Genomic DNA, 20,288 nt, shown 5'->3' with positions numbered 1-20,288 from the left:
ATCTCATCTGGTAGCAGGCCTTTCTATTTCCTCCTGGCATTGGAGTGGTCATGACACCTCACTGTTGCCACTTCCCTCCTTCACAAGCCTTTTCTACTAAAGCCCTCAGAATTGATCCTCCACAACCCATCTATGGGTCGCTGTAACGGGACCCTAGGGAAAGCCCCTTTCCCCACTGCCTTAATCCACAGGTGAGGCTGCGGTTGTCAGCACATGAATGAAGGGGCCCTGCCAGGTTTTGCCGTGGGATGCTTGGGTGGAAGGGCACCTGACAGGCATCTGTGCTTGTATATATTTAAATTAATTTCAAGAAATAAAAGTAAAAAATTCAGAACCTCCTCTCAAGAGCCATGCTTCGAGTACCCAGTATCCCAATGGTTACACTGCAGAGAGCATTGCCATCCTGTCAGAATGTTCTCTGGGCCAGCTGTCATGAGCCTGTCCCACGTTCTGTTCACTGCACTCACCTAACTCAACACGTGTGCCTCCGTGTTGGAAATTCAGGGTTCTCAGGGTGGAGCTGACAGCCATAATGGGCCAGTGGTGGTGAATGGGTGAAGGGGGAATTTTCAGGTTTTCTGTCTCATCTGAAGGCTCACAGCTGAGTCCACAGAGCCCAGGGAGAGTCTGAGATCACAGAGGATGGAGCAGGGTACCTGGTGTCACCCAGTGTGACTGTGTGTGGAGCAGGAGTGCTGTTCCAGTCACTCTGAAGTCACCCTTCTCTGATGTTTGTGTCTCTGTAGGCAGCTCTGAGGACAGCTTTCCTGAAACCAGTGATGACACAGACTCTGCCAGTAGCGGAGACACTCCAGGTGGGGCTGGGGCACAGGGTTCTTGGGGGCAGTTGGGTTACACCTGTGGCTTTTGCGCCTCGGCTGGGAGCTTCGAAGTTAGTAAATATGAAAGGAAATAGGTGTAGAGATGTGGTTTGTTCTTTCTGCATGTTAATGAGAAATGGAAGGAGTTTTGTTTCCATGGGCATCGTGTGTGCTCTGCTCATCCCCATGATTCCTTCCCTGGTGAGCAAGATGACCTTTTCCAGAAGGCCAGATCTCTCCTGCCTGTGCCACAGCAAACACCAAAGCCCTGGGTTTTGTGGAGGAGGGGGGAGGGGGAGCGCGTAGTGTCCTTTGCAAATGGAGAACAAGAGATGAGTATGCGGGTGTGGCATGGTGTCTGTACGGGGAGTGAGGTGGGACACAGCCCCTCACAGCTGCTCTGTGACCCTGGACACAAAGTCCTTCATGTATGTGCCAGGAGGTGGCAGGAGCCCACCCTCTCCCTCTGCACTCTGGGGACCTGTAGCAGCACCTTCCTGTCCAGCCCTCAGCATCTGCTCCTGGTCACAGGGCACTCCCTGGCTCTCCTGAAGTAGAGAATCCTCCTCTGGGATTACTGTGTGCCCCCATCCTAGAGACCCGAGGGGGGATCCCATGCTCGAGCATGGCTCTGGCCTCCTCTTCTCACCCAGTCCCAAATCCTTGGGCAAGGAATGGAAGCTGAATTGGTTTTGAGAATTCAGTGTCCAGCTGTCACCGAGGCCCTCTGTGGCCAGCAGGAATCCTACAGTATGTGTGTGGAGTGGCTGTGTGTTGCTGCAGGCTCACACCTTCCTCATAACCTGGTTCCTGGAATCCACTCGGCCCAGGATGGAGCTGCTGGGCAGCTGGCACAGGGGTCAATTGTCTTGTCACACCCTCTGCTCTGGCCTGACAGCCTTGTCCTGCGCCCTACACTGCAGTCAGGCCCAGTTTGATCCCTGTCTCAGGCCCGCCAGGTGCCCTCCCGCCCAGTCCTCCCACAACTCAAGCAAAACCTGGCAGGGCCCGTTCATTCACGTGCTGACAACCGCAGCCTCACCTGAGGATTAAGGCAGTGGCACAAGGGGCTTTCCCTAGAGTCCCATTACAGCGTTTCTAAGCTTTCAGAAGCTTGTGGGATTCTTGTGAGGGTTGAGTATTTTCCAGATCCCCAAGGTCATCCTAGGCATACAACAGTCACTCAATCTGTGCCGTCAGTTGTCGTCGTGTCCCACAGGCCCCAACTGAGCCCCAGGGCTGTGGCAGGTGCTGCCCACCTAGGGTGCGACCCATGGGTTTATGGAGGGCCTGGCAGTGCAGTCCTGCCCTTCCCTCCTGTGTTTTTTTGTTGGAGACCAGCGGGATTGGTGATCGACAGGGAGAAACAACATGGGATTCATCAGAAGAGCAGAGACAGGCCCTAGAGGAGGAGAAGGGAGGGAATCACATACTGTGCACAACGTCCTGGACATGGTGGCCACCTCTTGGAGGAACGGGACGATACGGCCTTCGCCTTCCCTGCCTGGACACAGTTACGGAATGTGAGGGCTGGGGAAGTGTGTGGGAAGACAGAGGCTCCTCCCTCGCTGTAGGAAGTGATCCAGGCTGCGGAGAAGGCTCTGGAGATGAGCACACTGGAGCCTGTGGGGTTGATCCGCAGCCTCAGCACAGCAGGGCCCGAGTGCCTCCTCGACTCTCACCCTCCCCTTTCCTTCCCATGGCCGCCCCATCACCGCTGCTGCTCCCAACACCCTGAAGCTGCTGGAGCAGATATGGAAGAGTCCGAGAGTGTAAACGACCATCAGCAAGTAATTATCTCCTTCCTCCCCTCTCTCACCCCTGACTCATGAGCTCCTCTAGCTCTGGCCCTCTCCCTCTTCCCCTCTCTTGTCATCCTCCTGAGGGACATGGTCTCATCGTGGCAGTCAATGTTCTGGGTCTTCAGTGCCTATAAAGCCCCTCTGCAGCCCCCCTGCCCACGGTCTTGGCCTTGCCCTGACTCCTGGCCCCCAGGCTGCAGCGCTGAATCCTTTTGAGCAACTCCACAGGGTCCAGGCAGGAAGCTGGGCTGGGGTCAGAAGAGCTTGGCCCACCCTACTGGAGAGGTTCCCAGTGACGTCTGGGTCTGCTCTGGGGACAACCCCCCAAAGCGGCACTGGGGACTCTGGACATGCACAGTTGTTTTCTTCCTCTCAGATGCCAGCAAGTCCTCTCCAGGCACCTGTGGAAAAAGCAACAGAGACAAAGCCTGAACAGGCAGAAGAAATGTGAGTGTGCAGGGGTGGCATGGCCAGAGGGAGGCCGACAGTGCCCGTGTCCCCATGTCTGCCCCACTCTCTTGCTATCCCATCAGGACACCCGGCGAGTTCAAGGAGGATGGGGATGCTGAAGAGCCTCACCTGACCTGTTGTGGCCTTTGTCTGTTATGCTGGAAATCCCTACAGGCAAGTGAAGGATGCCCAGAGAACATCCTCCAGGGAACACACCCTCTCCATAGCAGCCCGTGAGTCTGCTGGGCTGAGCCCTCCACAGGCTGCTCTAACGAGGGAGAGGCTGAGGTGCTAGTCAGGCTACCACGTGCAGGATTCCAAGGCCATGCACCGTGTTCTTGTCTGCAGTGCCACTGAAGCTCATTTGAAGGGACCTAGCTCTGCCCTCCCAGCCCCCTGAAGCCAACAGGAAGCATCACCAGTTCCTCATGAGCAGACATTGGGGCTGACCATGGACCCCCATGTTTCATGCCTCCTGGGAAAGGCGTGAGAGGGAGGGAGGCACCCCTGGGCTTTGCCATGCCGGCAAGCAGCCCACGCAGCCCAGCACTGGACACCCGCGGACACTCAGTAGGTCCTGGCATCAAGTAGGGGAAAAGCCAGGATCGGGGACCCACTGGGGTGTGCCCAGTCCCAGCAGCCCCTCAGCCTCCATGGAGCCCTGGGGCCAGGGGTGGCCTCCTGACCCCACTTCTCAAGATGAGGTTGGAGGCTTCTGTGTGTAGAGAGCACTGGCTTGGGCATCGATGGTTCTGTGTCTGTGTCCGATGCCAACAAAAGAAACCCCTGAAGACAAGTCAGGGTTGTGGTCACTTGGGAGGAGTTGAGGAGCATGATTCAGGGAGCCACTGTTTTAAATGTATTTTACTATTCAAAATTAACATATACATATGAATGTGTGTTTTATACATATATATATAATATTATACATTATACACACACACTCTGTTTTTTATTCTTTAAAAAGTAGTGTTTTCTGTAATCCTTTTACGCTGGACTGTATTACGTGGGAAATGTGTGTTTTGCCAAAGCATAATGATTTCCTAAACGAAAATTCTCAGACAGAGTTGGTGGGGTGTTGGAAGGAACAAGTATTTTTAGGCTGTAACGATGACGTGCTCCAGGAAGCTGCACACATTTAACGTGCAGTTCTTCCATCTGGACGGCATGGAGGGTCCGGGGGAAGGGGCAGGTCACCACCCCTCCCTGTGTCATCAGACGTCCTGCTCCTCCCAGGGCCCGAGGGGATGGGATGCTGCCTGTGGATCCTTGAGCCACCCCCTCCCTCTTCCTCTGTTTCAGTATCGGGGTCCAGCCCCCCCATCTTCCACAGGAAGGTGCCTGTGTTCGTGCCTGGGCTCAGTGACTCCTGCAGGACGTTTATAGACACACTCTGTGCACAGGTGACCCCCTCAGCAGAGAGCAGCATGCAGGCCTCAGAGCCCTGTGGACGGACTCTGGGGAGACCGGGGGCCCAAGGTCACCCTCCAGAGCCAGAGGAGCCCTCTAAGACCTGCACACCCACCCCAGGGAGCCCCTCCTCCCTCCACCTCTGTGCCCCCAGTGACCTCCACACTTCTGTCTGTGTTGCAGATTTTTCGAACATCTGGAAGGGCCAAGACACAAGACCTGACCATGGCCCAGCGACCATCTGAATTGTGAGAGTTTTGGGGATTGTGCTACACTCTCTGGACTTTTATATTCTCTCGTTTAATTTTTTTAAAAAATATTCTTACTTTAGGCCGGGCATGGTGGCTCATGCCTGTAATCCCAGCACTTTGGGAAGGTGACGCAGGCGTATCGCTAGTCAAGAGTTGGAGATCAATCTGGCCAACATGGTGAAACCATGTCTGTACTAAAAATACAAAAATTAGCTGGATGTGGTAGCGGGCACCTGCCATCCCAGTATTCGGCAGGCTGAAACTGGAGAATCACTTGAACCCTGGAGGTGGAGGTTGCAGTGAGCCCAGATTGTGCCATTGCAGTCCAGCCTGGTGACAGCCAGACTCTTATCTCAAAAAAACAAAATTCTTACTTTAATCTGCTTTTTGTAAGGCACAAGCTGTCACTATGTCATTGTAGCTTATGTTTTATTGCTTAAGAAATTGTTCAATTGTTTTATTAGTGTTTTTGGATTTTTGTCCAGTTTTTCTGGAATTTTTGTAATTTTGATAGATGTTTTATACTTTGTATTATTTTCTTAAATGACTTTTACTTTAGTTTTTAACAAATCCATGGTACAGTAAGTTATAGTAAGACATAATATTTTTATGTTTATGTTTTTTAGTAGTTTATATTCTGTACATAGTTTCACATATGTAAGTGTCAGTGGCCAGGCATGGTGGCTCACACCTATAATCCCAGCACTTTGGGAGGCCAAGACAGGAGGATCACTTTGGCCCAAGAATTGGAAATCAGCCAATATCATACCAAATGGTAAAAAGCATCGACACAATGAAGAAACTTCATCAACTAACAGGCAAAACAACCAGCTAGCATCAAAATGGCAGGATCAAATTCACACATAACAATATTAACCCTAAATGTAAATGGGCTAAATGCCCCAATCAAAAGACACAGACTGGCAAATTGGATCAGAAGCCAAAACACATCAGTGTGCTGTATCCAGAAAATCCATCTCACACGCAAGGATACACAAAGGCTCAAAATAAAGGGATGGGGGAAGATTTACCAAGCAAATGGAGAGCAAAAAAAAGCAGGAGTTGCAACCCTAGTCTCTGATAAAATAGACTTTAAACCAACAAAGATCAAAGGAGACAAGGAAGGGTATTACATAATGGTAAAAGGATCAATGCAACAAGAAGAGCTAATGATCCTAAATATATACACACCCAATACAGGAGCACCCAGATACATAAGGAAAGTTCTTAATGACTTACAAAGAGACTTAGACTCCCATACAATAACAGTGGGAGACTTTAACACTCCACTGTCAATGAGACAGATCAGTGAGACAGAAAATTAACAAGGATATCCAGGACTTGAAATCAGACCTGGAACAAGCAAACCTAATAGACGTTTACAGAACTCTCTACCCTAAATCCACAGAATATACATTCTCAGCACCACATCACACCTACTCTAAAATTGACCACATAATCAGAAGTAAATCTCTCCTCAGCAAATGCAAGAGAATGGAAATCATAAAAAACAGTCTCTCAGAACACAGTGCAAGCAAGTTAGAACTCAGAATTCAGAAACTAACTCAGAACCACACAGCTTCATGGAAACTGAACAACTCGCTCTTGAATGTTGACTGGATAAACAATGAAATGAAGGCAGATATAAAGATGTTCTTCAAAACCAATGAGAATGAAGACACAACATACCAGAATCTCTGGGACTCATTTAAAGCAGTGTCTAGAGGAAAATATATAGCAATAAATGCCCACATGAGAAGCAAGGAAAGATCTAAAATTGACACCCTATCATCAAAACTGAAAGAGCTAGAGGAGCAAGATCAAAAAAGCTCAAAAGCTGGCAGAAGACAAGAAATAATTAAGATCAGAGCAGAACTGAAGTAGATAGAAACACAAAAAACCCTTCAAAAAATCAATAAATCCAGGAGCTGGTTTTTTGAAAAGATCAACAAAATAGACAGACCACTAGCCAGATTAATAAAAAAGAAAAGAGAGAATAATCAAATAGATACAATAAAAAACGATAAAGGAATATCACCACAGATTCCACAGAAATTCAAACCATCATCAGAGATTATTACAAACAACTCTATGCACATAAACTAGTAAACCTGAAAGAAATTGATAAATTCCTGGACCCTTGCCTCCTCCCAAGCCTAAACCAGGAAGAAGACGAAACCCTGAATAGACCAATAACAAGGGCTGAAGTTGAGGCAGCAATGAATAGCCTACCAACCAAAAAAAGCCCAGGTCCAGATGGGTTCACAGCCGAATTCTACCAGACATACAAAGAGGAGCGGGTACCCTTCCTTCTGAAACTATTCCAAACAATCCAAAAAGAGGGAATCCTTCCCAAATCATTTCATGAGACCAATGTCATCCTGATACCAAAACCTGGCAGAGACTCAAGAAGAAAAGAAAACTTCAGACCAATATCCATGATGAACATTGATGCAAAAATCTTCAATAAAATGCTGGTAAACGGATTGCAACAGCACGTCAAAAAAGCTTATCTACCATGATCAAGTAGGCTTCATCCCCGGGATGCAAGGCTGGTTCAACATACACAAGTCTACAAACGTAATTCACCACATAAACAGAACCAAGGACAAAAACCACATGATTATCTCAATTGATGCAGAGAAGGCCTTTGACAAAATTCAACAGCCCTTTATGCTAAAAACCCTCAATAAACTAGGTATTGATGGAACATGTCTCAAAATAATAAAAGCTATTAACAACAAACCAACAGCCAATATCATATTGCATGGGCAAAAACTGGAAGCATTCCCTTTGAAATCTGGCACTAGACAAGGATGCCCTCTCTCACCACTCCTATTCAATATAGTACTGGAAGTTTCAGCCAAAGCAATCAGGCAAGAAAAAGAAATAAAGGATATTCAATTAGGAAAGGGGGAAATCAAATTGTCTCTATTTGCAGATGACATGATTGTATATCTAGAAGACCCCATCGTTTCAGCCCAAAACATCCTGAAACTGATGAGGAACTTCAGCAAAGTCTCAGGATACAAAATCAATATGCAAAAATCAAGCATTCCTATACACCAATAACAGACTTAAAGGAAGCCAAATCAAAACAAACTTTCATTCACAATTGCTACAAAGAGAATAAAATAAGGATTACAACAAAGAACATCAAGGACCTCTTCAAGGAGAACTAGAAACCACTGCTCAAGGAAATAAGAGAGGACACAAACGGATGGAAAAACATTCCATGCTCATGGGTAGAAAGAATCAATATCGTGAAAATGGCCATAATGCCCAAAGCAATTTACAGATTCAATGCTATCCCCATCAAGCTACCAATGGTCTTCTTCACAGAACTGGAAAAAAACACCTTAAACTTCATATGGAACCAAAAGAGCACCTGCATAGCCAAGTCAATTCTAAGCAAAAATAACAAAGCTGGCGGTATCATGCTACTGGACTTCAAACTATACGACAAGGCTACAGTAATCAAAACAGCATGGTATTGGTACCAAAACAGAGATATAGCCCAATGGAACAGAACAGAGGCCTCGGAGGCAACGCCACACATCTACAACCATCTGATCTTTGAGAAACCTGACAAAAACAAGCAATGGGGACAGGATTCCCTGTTAAAGAAATGGTGTTGGGAAAACTGGCTAGCCATGTGCAGAAAGTAGAAACTGGACTCCTTCCTGACACCTTACACTAAAATTAACTCCAGATGGATTAAAGACTTAAACATAAGACCTATCACCATAAAAACCCTAGAAGAAAATCTAGGCATAACCATTCAGGACATAGGCATAGGCAAGGGCTTCATGACTAAAACAACAGAAGCATTGGCAACAAAAGCCAAAATAGACCAATGGGACCCAATCAAACTCCACAGCTTCTGCACAGCAAAAGAAACTGTCATTAGAGTGAATCAGAAACCAACAGAATGGGAAAAATTTTTTGCAATCTATCCATCTGACAAAGGGCTGATATCCAGAATCTACAAAGAACTAAAACAGATTTACAAGAAAAAAAGAAAGCCCATTCAAAACTGGGCAAAGGAAATGAACAGACACTTTTCAAACGAAGACATATATGAGGCCAACAAACATATGAAAAAATGCTCATCATCACTGGTCATTAGAGGAATGTAAATCAAAATTACATTGAGATACCATCTCACGCCAGTTAGAAAGGCAATCATTAAAAAATCGGGAGAAAACAGATGCTGGAGAGGATGTGGAGAAATAGGAACACTTTTACACTGCTGGTGGGAGGGTAAATTAGTCCAATCATTATGGAAGACAGTGTGGCAATTCCTCAAGGACCTGGAAATAGAAATTCCATTTGACCCAGCAGTCCCATCATTGGGTATATATCCAAAGAAATATAAATATAAATATAAATATAAATATAAATATAAATATAAATATAAATGCATATAAAAATAAAATATATATTATATATATTTTATACATATGTTTAAATGCATTCCACATGAAAATACAAAAAATATATAAAGTATATAATATATATATTTACATAAGGTATGTATATTATATACATTAATATATATAATGTTATATATTTATATAAGTATATATTATATAAGTATATATAATCACATATATTTATGTAAACTATATATAATTATATATATTAACATATATATTATTATACATATTTAAAGCATATATAGTATATATATGTCTGTGTTTTCAGGGGCTGCTATTCGTACTAATTTTAGGAAGCTGGTCACACTAATAGGCTGACCACCCTTGTAGAGACATTGATCGGTAATGACAAAAGTTAAGCTGACATTTCTATCATTCTCTCGTGTAATGGATACACAGGACCCACTTTTGGTGTCTGAATCTGTTGGTGTCTGGGGCCCAGGAGTATCTGAATCTGTTGATTTGTGTATTTCTCTTGACCACATCATAGCTTTTGGTTTCGGTCAACTGCTTATCTTTGGTTCACAGGTAGTCTGGAATATGGTAAGTACTGTATATTGTTTCTTCATATAAGAAAGCTTTTATATCATCAACTGAGTTTTCCCATAAATGTTACAATGAGTTGTGAAACATAAAATTTACTATTGAATCTGTTACTGATTCTTTTTTAAAGGAAAATGCAAGAGAAGATGTTCCACTGAAGACCCTCAGGCTGCTAGTGTGACACTCGTCTCTGTAATTTTCATGATGCAAATGCCCACAAAAGTGGTTTTGACCTGACTGACCCTGTATGAGGAGGCACAGTCTTCTCATCAGCATGAGCATGTAGCATCAGATGCAGAGACAGTTTTGCACACGGATGGATGTTTACAAACTGAGACTCCTACAGTGTCCCTTTGAGAAACTGTGGGCACAGCATCTCTGAATCCTATTAGTGACCATAGAATTAATTTCACCTAATACGCTTTCATCACCAACTTGTGAAAACAGAACATGTGAATGTCATGAGTCCATTGAAAAAAGACAGTAAGTGGGCTTGAAAAACAGAATAAAAAAGTTTTTATTTAGATTATAATTAAAATAATACAGTTAAAAAATAGGTACCTTCTACCTAAATGTGTCACTAGATGCTAAAACACTTTTGCTCATCTGTAAATATGTGAATACGATTAGGTTTATATTACTTTAAAGAAAGTGTATTACGTTATCTACATGCATAACATCATATTTGATAGACTCAATTATTAAAAACAGCTATTTTCACTGTAGTTAAATAGGCCATAGGTTCTGATTTTCAAATGAAAAGAAAACATAGTTTTAGTAAAAATGCGTCTCAAAGGAACAGTATTAGTTTTTTCACTTTTATTAAGTGGTTCTCTGGTCACTGCCTTTTCCCCCACCAGAAGCGCTGATGACTCAAGTATTCCTATTAACTGATAAGTCATTCCTTTCCAAACCTCTATTAAGATTTATAAGCACATAGATTCTAAGCACAAACCTTTCAAAATAGGAAAATATCCTTCTCATTATATGCCATTGTTCTCATGGCTTTGATACACAGGGAATCTCATCTAAATTGGTTCGCTAAAAGCAGTTGCTACAGGGTGTTTATAACAAATATTGAAACTATGTCGCTAGTTATCATGGAGGCAATTTTTCGACAATTTCTTTGATCTCCATCATTTTCTTTCACTTAAAATGACCTAGCTCGGTGAAAAAAATCTAAGAACAATTAAAACTAATCACACCCCAATTTAAAGGCCATATTTGTCCTATCTGAACTAATGTTACGTTGCAGTAGTTCCATTGCACTTTCACTCTGTAATAGGATGTTAAAATAATATTCTTCACCTCTCACTTTTGACTGAGGCTTTTAGATAGGTGCCAATCACTTCCAACAGGTACTAACCATTCTCAAATTCCAAGTTTGTGGTATAATTTAAAAGTACATTTGGGTTTTGTCTCAAGTTCCTGGCACTGAGCTTCACAAACCCTAGGAATTTTCTGAATAAGAGTGTCTTGCTATTCATACAACCCCTATTGGACCACACCTGAATTTATGCCAGCAAGATGGTTCATGGATGTGGGGCTGGAAGACTGGCTGGATGGCTTCAGGATAAAGGATGTCTGCCGGAAAAACCAATCATGTAATTAGAGGGTAGAAACTTTTGCCCTCTCAATCTCTGGGGAGATGAAAGGGGTTAGAATTGAGCCCAATTACATGACCAGTGATTTAAACAATTATACCTAGAAAATGAAACGTAAATAAAACCCCTCAGCAATAAGGCTTGGAGAGCTTCCTGCATGATGAATGTACTGATATGCTAGAAAGGCCAGTTCGTGAGGACACAAAAGCTCTGTACCCAGCACCCCTCCACACCTTGCTGCTCTGCGTGTCTCTTCATCTGGCGGTTCACTTGTGTCCTTTATAATAAACTGTCATTGTAACTATAAAAAAAGAAGTATTTGTACATTTTGAATAGGATATATTTTCATGTGGCCTGTGTCAATCTTTTAGGTTAAAATATGTGTTCCATAGTTCAAACAAAATTTCAAATACACTAGTGAAAGGAGAATTGCTCAGAAATTGTATCTTTCATGAGAGTTCTAGCAGAAATGTACCTTTCTATGTCTTAGCACTGTTTTTCTTTATTTCTCCTTCTGAATTATCGACTTGTTTTTATGAGCACGGTTGGCTTGTCTGTCATCAAAGAGCTGTTTTATTTGGGGAAATGGATTTTTCTTTTTCCAACAAATTTTGGGCAGACTTCAGTACTGTTGATAACTAAGGCAGTCATCTAGATAAAACAATTATGTGAGAATGTCTTATCATTTGAGTTGTTATATGTGTCAATGGATAGTTTTGGGATTTTGTTTTTTAGAAATGAATCTCACACAGAATGTGGCTTATGAAAATGAAGAGGGCAGAGGGGTCATGGACCTTGCCTGTCACACATCTTTTACATGCAAACAAAATGTGAAGAGACGACTGAAGCAGAGATGGCCGAGACTTGGCTGTAAGTATATGGATGGATGAGCACATTTATTGTACCATTTTCATTGTTCCTGATGGCGTTTCTGAGGTTGCCTTGTGTATGTTGGTCAGTCACATCAGATCCCTTTGGGACTATCATTGTATTCTGGAAGCTCTTCAGTTATTTTCATGGGAACCAAGGTTTGAGTGAGCTGGTCTTCATCATTGCAGAAGCGGGCCCATTTCTTGAAGCAAAGCCAATGAGTGAGAAGAGCACTTTTCTACTTCTGTGTAGACTGCATAGTATTGCAGGGCTGGAAGGGACGTTAGGCTTTGCTTGTCCACTTTAAAAATTCTGTCCTGAGCAAAAGAAATGTTCTGATAAATGGGTCATTATAAATACCAGCCCGTTTGAGAGTAAAGACTAAGAAGTGTGATAGAAATGATGGAAGAAAAGTGACAAAAAAGAGAAATGAAACCTGAAGGAATAAGAGCATTTAAAGGAAGCAGTGAGGTTGCTGTTCAGCATAGCCTCTGACGGTGAAAGTATAACCTGGCTTAGGTCTGCAGAACGGCAGGTCATGGCGTTTGGAGCCTTAGCCTGTGAAGACGCCGTGCTGCCACCCCCAGGGCCTGGGCTCCTCTGTAACTGGAAGGAGCCACAGTGCTCACTGCCAAGCCCAGCCTGATTGTGAACAGGCTTAGAAGGAGCCAGAGGAGAAATTATTCTATCCACTGCTTATACTAAGCTTCCCCCAAATGTCCAGTGGTGTGGAATTACAGCGATAAGTCATGCATTAATAGAACCACACACATTTAGACACAGGAGAGGGATGAGTGCATGTAAGAGCCAACATCTTTGACTCCTCAAGCACAGGCAGCAGCAGGGACAGATGCGGGGGGGGAGGGCCTGCAATCCGGCTGCGCCTCTGATCCCCACTCCCCCTCATGACTAATGTATTTAGATTTTCATTATAAAGTTTACACAAGTTTCTTAAATTTTCAAAAACTTACTTGCCTCTCGTCCTTTATCTATGTAAATTTCAGATACAACTGATGTATATCTCCTGCTTATTTCCTTCATATTATATTTTTTACAAAGAAACAAATGTAAACTTTCTAATAGCCTGCATTTCCCAGTTGCAAGGTAACTCTTTTGTGTAGACCACATCTATTTCAGAAAGATAACCCATGTAGATTTCTTTATTACATTATCTGAGTTTATACCAGCATGACTTGAATTTCTGATATTCAGTTTATCTTGATTATTTTTAGAAATGTTGTCACAGTCAGAGTGATCTCACCAGCGAGACGAGCACCACAATTGTTCCAGCCAGCCCAGCCCCATCAGAGGAACAGGCTGTGGAGAAACTGAGAGAAAAGATTTCATTTCAGAACACAGGAAAAGGAACATTGCCATCTCTCATCCAAAAAACTCTGTTATGAAATAATGACTGAAACTGCTTCTCTGAGTAGCAAGCCTAAAGATGGAAACCCAACCTTCGATCAAGTGAAGATCCCTCCTCCAAAAGTGGACATCTGTTGGAACCCAGTGAGGTGGACTTGACCTCCAGCCTCAAGGAAGTGGACCCAGTCAGGCCGGCTCTCCTGAGCAAGTCAGGTCTGAGTCATCAGATGGGATCAGCCACTCACGCCTCCCTATGTCCTACTGGGGGACTGTGGATGAAGATCGAGGAATCATCTCTACAGCTCTGTTAGCTGCAAGTAGTGAGCTCAGAGACCAGGACCTGTTCCCAGTGGAACCATTCATGGCTCTGCAGCTGAGATGCGGAACATGCCTGCTGCCATGCCTGCACTCTTGATGTGACCCCTCCCGGCACAGTGTCCTTCACCCAGAGGAATTTAAGAACATTCCCTTCAGCTGAAAGTGTCGCCTTGCCTCAGTGCCAGGCTGGCAGTGCCACAGTCTGTGGCTTCTCAGGAGGCTGTCCCTGTCCAGCTGTCATGGGAGAACATGTGCAGAACTCTGTGGCTGGGAATTTGGGACCAAATACTGTCTCTGGATGGATGGGTTCCTCTTCCATCTGCAACCCAGATTCTAATGCCTTACATGGGAACCTGCTAAGCACAGCGAAACCCTTTCCTGTGCAGTCTGTTGGTTCAAACTGCGGAAAGGAACCACGGGATTCAAGAGTGACATCAGGATGGGGTGAGATGCTTTTGCTCTTGTTGTTGTTGTTATTTAATAGTTGAACTTTTTTCAAATGACCCCACAAAGCTAGTTTGTTTCATGGAGTTACTGGTTGGCCTTAATTTCTTGTAAGCTTTGTGCTTTGTCTTAAACTGAGAGCACCCCAACATATTTTTTGTGCAAACATTCTTGAAGATGGCTTAAAACACCCCAAGCATCTATGCAGGTGACAGGCTGCCTGTGGCTTTGTCTTCCTTACCTCTGTTTTGCTCTGTTGTTGCAGTTTTATGATGATTTCACCGAGGAGATGTCCCGTTTAGAGTTGAATCACAGAGTGAGTGAGTGCTTCCACCTGTGAGTCTCTGGGTGGCTGTTGCGGTGGAGAAGCAGCTCCCTCAGGTGCATCTGTGGGGCAGCTGCTCGCTTGCTGGTGGTCACCGCACCCCCATAGCTGGGAGTGGTGCTTTTCCTGACATGGTACACATGCTACTGGGGTGCTGTCTTCTCTGCCCTCCAGAGCAACTGCGTGACGATGGGGCAAAGACAGGTGGTAGTATTTGAGTCAGATAGGCTCCACATCTGGAAAGTTAGAGCCTGTGTGGTTTTCTTTTAGGTTAAGCAGTGGCTTATGATTTGTGAGAGAAAACAGGAAGACATGACTGACAGTGACACCAAAGAATTCAGTAGCTATAATGGTGAGTTCGATGTAATTTTAATTGTTTTTCCCGGGCTGGATGGAGGCAGGAAAAAATTGTTGTTGGCCTCTGCCAAGGCTCAGGCAGTGACAAGGACTCCTGCATCTGGATCACTTTGAACTGTAGCTCTGAGCAACACACAGGCCGTCTCATAGACTCATTGTCATTGAACCGATTGAGCTCTGGTCAGGGGTCTGTAGTCACTTGCATCTTTGTGCCTTATTCTCACCCAGGGAGTGTCTGAGTGCCTGAGGAGGGGACGCTTCCCCATGCCTGTTGTGTTGGGGCAGCTTCCCAGACCCACCTTCCTGTGCTCAATGCAGCTGGCATCGGGGTCCTCAGCTCCACGTCAGTGGGGAGAAGGCAGCCTTCCCGGGTGCTCTTCTTTGATGTAACAGTTGCACTCAGAGTCAGTGCTTGATTTCTCCTTTCTCAGGGCCAGGCTCTCCCTGCCCCTTTCCACCTCACACCGGCATTGCCATGGATCTTCTCCTCAGGCCCCATTTTGTCATAGTACATGTTACAATGTACACTGAATCTGAATATTTTACTTTTTGTGTCATTATTTATATTTCATTGTTATTTATTTATAAAATCATACAAATTTGTTTGTAGCACTATTATTACAATCACTGAAAGCTCAGAGATCCTGGTCCCTCTACTTGTTAATGTTGTAAAATGGGACTGAATGTGACTTATTGTCGTTTATCAAAAGAAAGAAGGAGAGAAACAAGTCAATCTTGGGACTCTGCCTTCACTTGGTAAGGGGAGTCTTTTTTTCTAATTTATCTGTCAGTTGCCTTACATAAGCTTTTGAAATACCTGGAAATGCAGTTTTAGCATGAACTCTGAAGGCAAGAGTCTCTCACAGGCTCAGTTGTAGCTGCTGTGATTCCAGACTCCACATCTTTCCTGGTTACAACGACCATTTGGATGGCAGGGAGTGGGGAAGGGAAGAGGGGCAGCAGCTACTGTTTTTCAGTGTCCCAGTTTTGTGACCACTACTTGCAAACCAGCATTGGTGGAGAGGTTTAGTCTTCCCTCGCTGCTCTTAGTGGCCCTTGTTTACCTGGTAAAATCAGATTGCCCTCCCCACCTCCCCTTTCCTGGCTTTTCCTCTCTACTTTCAGATCCTCAGCTTAGATGAAAAGCAGGTGATTGAAGGAAAGGGTTGAGGTGAAAGGTCTTTTTAGAGGTGCCCAGGAGTCTGTGAATGGAACGGTGTTGTCTTTGGAAGTGGGGAGCAGAAGAGAAGGTCCCCACTGAGAGTGACAAGGGAGGGGTGGCCAGAGTTGTCATCACAGGCAGGGTGGCGTGGGGCTGCAGGACCTCAGCGATGAGCCTGGCTTTTTGTCCCCACTGCCACGGTGTACTGATGTTTCTCATTCACCTTTTCTTTTCCTCCCAGAAGCTACTACAGCTAGTGCTCGACTTACGACCACGGTCGGGACCGCGGACCGGTCGTAACACGATTTGGTCGTCAGTTGAGTAGGCTATATGTACAGTTGAAATGGTGCAGGCAGAGATGGTAGTGCTGCCGGAAGCTGGTCCGCACTGTCGTACGCCCAGCTGGGCAACGTTTGCGCTGCCAGACGCGGAGCAGTCGTGGCTAGCGATTGTGGTCGTAAAGTCGAATAGTCGTAAGTTGCATAGGTGGTAAGTCGATCAATACCTGTAGTTGACTTTGTCAGCTGTTAAGATATATTTCTTCATTTCTTCTCCAGGTCCATGAATTCTGGGCCCTCAAACCATAAGTGAATATTGACTTACAGCCAGAGCTCCCTTGTCAAGGTGTTGAGCCGGCTTGTATTACCCTCGCCTGAAGCACACTCTGCTCTGAGACACACGTGGCTTCTCCCCCCGCCTGGGTTACAGAACTCTCTTGTGTGCTCAGTCTGCTCTTAGGACCCTACAGAAGAAGAGGAGTCCTGCCCACACCAGTGTGAGTGCCTGTGCCTGGACTGCTTGTCCTCAGCTTCCCTGGGCTGGCTCCTTCTGGGACACTTTCCTCCATTCTTCCCAGACTTCTTATAAACAGCGTTCCGGCAGCACCGTGGCTGCTGACACCCCCTGTGCACATGGCATTGTGATCGCCTCTCTCCTTGTCTATATTCTTTGAAGCATAAGCTCTAAAGGTGGGAACATCATTCATATCCTCAGCACCTAGCTCGGTCTTTTGGACAAAGGAAATATGTAGGAAATACTTGCCAAAATAATTAGATACAAGGACCTTCAATTTGGATTTCTTTCTCTTTTAGGATCCGGAAAATATTTGTGCCATTTGGACCTGAGTGTGAAGTGGTGTTAAAAGGTGAAGTCCGGTCTAGCCAACATTTGGTGTCACTCTCACTGTTACTGTGGGGAGTCCTGTTATGAAGGTGAGAACTTGTAAATGAGTCTTTGTCATACTTGGCAGCTTTCTCCCCAGCCCCCACATCCCCCTTCACGGTCAGAGTGTGGGATGGAGGCAGATGGGTTGATTCCGTAGTCCAGGGCGTGTTCAGCTGATGTCGGCGTCTCCTGCGAGCTTAGAAGGACTGTCTCTCAGGTGCAGAGCTCTTACGTGTACTTGGCTCTGGTTTATTTCTCTGTAGTTCAAATCTTCGGAATCATTACTCATATTTGTCTTTGCTTAGCCTTTCAGCTTCTGAGAGATGGTTGTAGATCTGAAATTGCTCTTACAAGGAGAATTATACACCCTATCATTTTTTTCTTGGGTATTACGCAGCTATATTGTTAACATATGTTCAGGCGTAGGATTGTTTTGTCTTCTATGTGGAATGGTTCCTTTTAACAATTCTTGAGGCCGGGTGCGGTGGCTCACGCCTATAATCCCAGCACTTTGGGAGGCCGAGGCGGGTAGATCATGAGGTCAAGAGATCGAGACCATCCTGGTCAACAAGGTGAAACTCCGTCTCTACTAAAAATACAAAAATTAGCTGGGCATGATGGTGCGTGCTTGTAATCCCAGCTACTCGGGAGGCTGAGGCAGGAGAATTGCTTGAACCCAGGAGGTGGAGGTTGCGGTGAGCCGAGATCGTGCCATTGTACTCCAGTCTGGGCAACAACAGCGAAACTCCGTCTCAAAAAAAAAAAAGAATTCTTGGCCAGACTTGGCAGCTCATGCCTGTAATTCCAGCAGTTAGGGAGGCCTGGTAGGGAGGACCACTTCATTCAGGCCAGGAGCTTTAGATCAGCCTGGGCAACCCAGTGAGACTCTGTCTCTAAAAAAGTTTTGGAAAATCAGCCAGTTGTGGTGGCCCAGGAGGTCCAGGCTAGAGTGAGCTATGGTTGTGCTGCTGCACTCCAGGAATGGTGACAGAACAAGACCCTGACCCTAAAAAATTTTAAAACTCATAAAATAGTGTTGGGCGCGGTGGCTCATGCCTGCAATCCCAGCACTTTGGGAGGCTGAGGTGGGCAGATTACTAGGTCAGGAGTTGAAGATCAGCCTTGCCAATATGGTGAAACCCCATCTCTACTAAAAATATAAAAAATTAGTCAGGTTTGGTGGCACATGCCTGTAGTCCCAGCTACTCGGGAGGCTGAGGCAGGAGAGTCGCTTGAACCCAGGAGGCAGAGGTTGCAGAGAGTCGGGATTGTGCCACTGCACTCCAGCCTGGGTGACAGAGTAAGGCTCCATCTCAAAAAAGAAAGAAAGATAAAGAAAGATGATGCACAATATTAACACCAGACAAAATTGACTCTAAGACAAAAGAGATTAAAAGAATTACTTTTTTTTTTTTGAGACAGAGTCTGACTCTGTCACCCAGGCTGGAGTGAAGTGGTGCGATCTCGGCTCACTGCAACTTCTGCCTCCCGGTTTCAAGTGATTCTTCTGCCTCAGCCCCCTGAGTAGCTGGGATTACAAGTGCTCACCACCACGCCTGGCTAATTTTTGTATTTTTAGTGGAGACAGGATTTTTCCATGTTGGCCAGGCTGGTCTTGAACTCCTGACCTCAGGTGATCCACCTGCCTCGGCCTCCCAAAATGCTGGGATTTCGGGCCTGAGCCACTGCACCCGCCTGTGTTTCCATTTCTACTCATCGCATATTGCTTACCCAAATCTAAAGTGAATCAGGAGCTCTGTCCTATTCTCAAGCAACACAGCCACTTTCTTCATTTAAATGCTCATCTTTTCCTTCCATATCACCTTTGACCAATATTTTAGTTCTAAACATTTTTTGAAACCCCAACATTAAAAAGATTTTAGAGATTGATCAAGCTATTGATACTTCTTCGTGCTCACCATTGCTTCAGGAATCTTCTGCCTTTTCCTCTGTTATAGACTTCATGGTCTGTATTTAAAACCAACTCATTGTGTGGTTTATTTCAGATTTCTGTTTCTTGAGGTACTAATGTTTCCACCAGTTACTTTTGTTGATTCTTCCTGACTTTCTTTGAGTGGATTCCATTTTTTAAAATATATATTTAAAATTGTTTCATGCAAGCTCACATTGATTGAGGCTGCTTTTTTGCTCTAGGAATCCCATGTGTCCTTGTCTTTGGAAATGTCCCTAGAGAGCCTTTTGCAGAAATGCTGGAGGCACTGAAAGCCTTGGTGATTTTCAGCCTGGGGCTCCCATGCCTGGTGGGGCCTGGGTCCAGGCTTTCCACTCCTATTAATCTTCGATGCCACCCACCTCTGGACTGGCTCGTTGTTACCCTCACAGACATGCTGTCAAGACTTTTTTTCAGTTTTATTTTATTTCTAGAAAGGGCACTTCTTTGAATTTCTGGGCTTTGTATAGAATTCAGATTTTATTTTAGCCTCGTCCTGTCCACAGCAAGCTTGAAGTCACATCGATTGTTCTCTGGTAGGTATTAAAGCTTTACCACCTTGAGGGTGAATCTGGACCCCAGACTTTTCTGGCCTCCATGCAAGTCAGCTCCCTCTTGCCCGGTGGCCTTTGAGTTCCCTTTATTTTGTGGTTGAATAGGGCAAAGCAAAATGTGTGTGTGTGAAATCTATTCAGCCCTCTGTATCTGTGGGTCCTGCATCCTCACGCTCTACCAAGCTTGGATCAAAAATATCCGTGCCCCTCCCATAAAAAAGATGGCTGCATTTGTACTGAACACGTACAGGCATTTCTTCCTTGTTCTTATTCTCTACATGATAATGTACAACAACTATTTACGTAGCATTTACACTCTGTTTGGTATTATGAGTAATCTAGGAATGATTTGAAATATGAAGGAGGATGTGCCTAGGCTGCACGCAAGCACGGTGCCATTTCATGTCAGGGACTTGCACGGATGATAATGTCCAGTGAGATTCCCATATCTTCAAATA

At 44.9% G+C, this 20,288-nt stretch overlaps 1 long non-coding RNA gene across 1 annotated transcript; it reads left to right on the top strand.

Annotated features, from left to right (window-relative positions):
- The first annotated feature begins 9,670 nt into the window (after positions 1 to 9,670).
- Positions 9,671 to 17,379, top strand: LOC119468960. The gene is made up of 4 exons (XR_005197771.1): positions 9,671 to 12,190; positions 13,437 to 14,317; positions 14,913 to 14,994; positions 17,253 to 17,379. It is a non-coding gene; the product is annotated as an uncharacterized LOC119468960 (long non-coding RNA).
- Positions 17,380 to 20,288: the final 2,909 nt, after the last annotated feature.

This window comes from Cebus imitator, unplaced genomic scaffold (genome assembly GCF_001604975.1).
Source record: "Cebus imitator isolate Cc_AM_T3 unplaced genomic scaffold, Cebus_imitator-1.0 Scaffold540, whole genome shotgun sequence".
In the NCBI taxonomy this organism is placed as follows: Eukaryota; Metazoa; Chordata; class Mammalia; order Primates; family Cebidae; genus Cebus; species Cebus imitator.
This window is presented reverse-complemented; position numbering and strand designations above follow the sequence as displayed.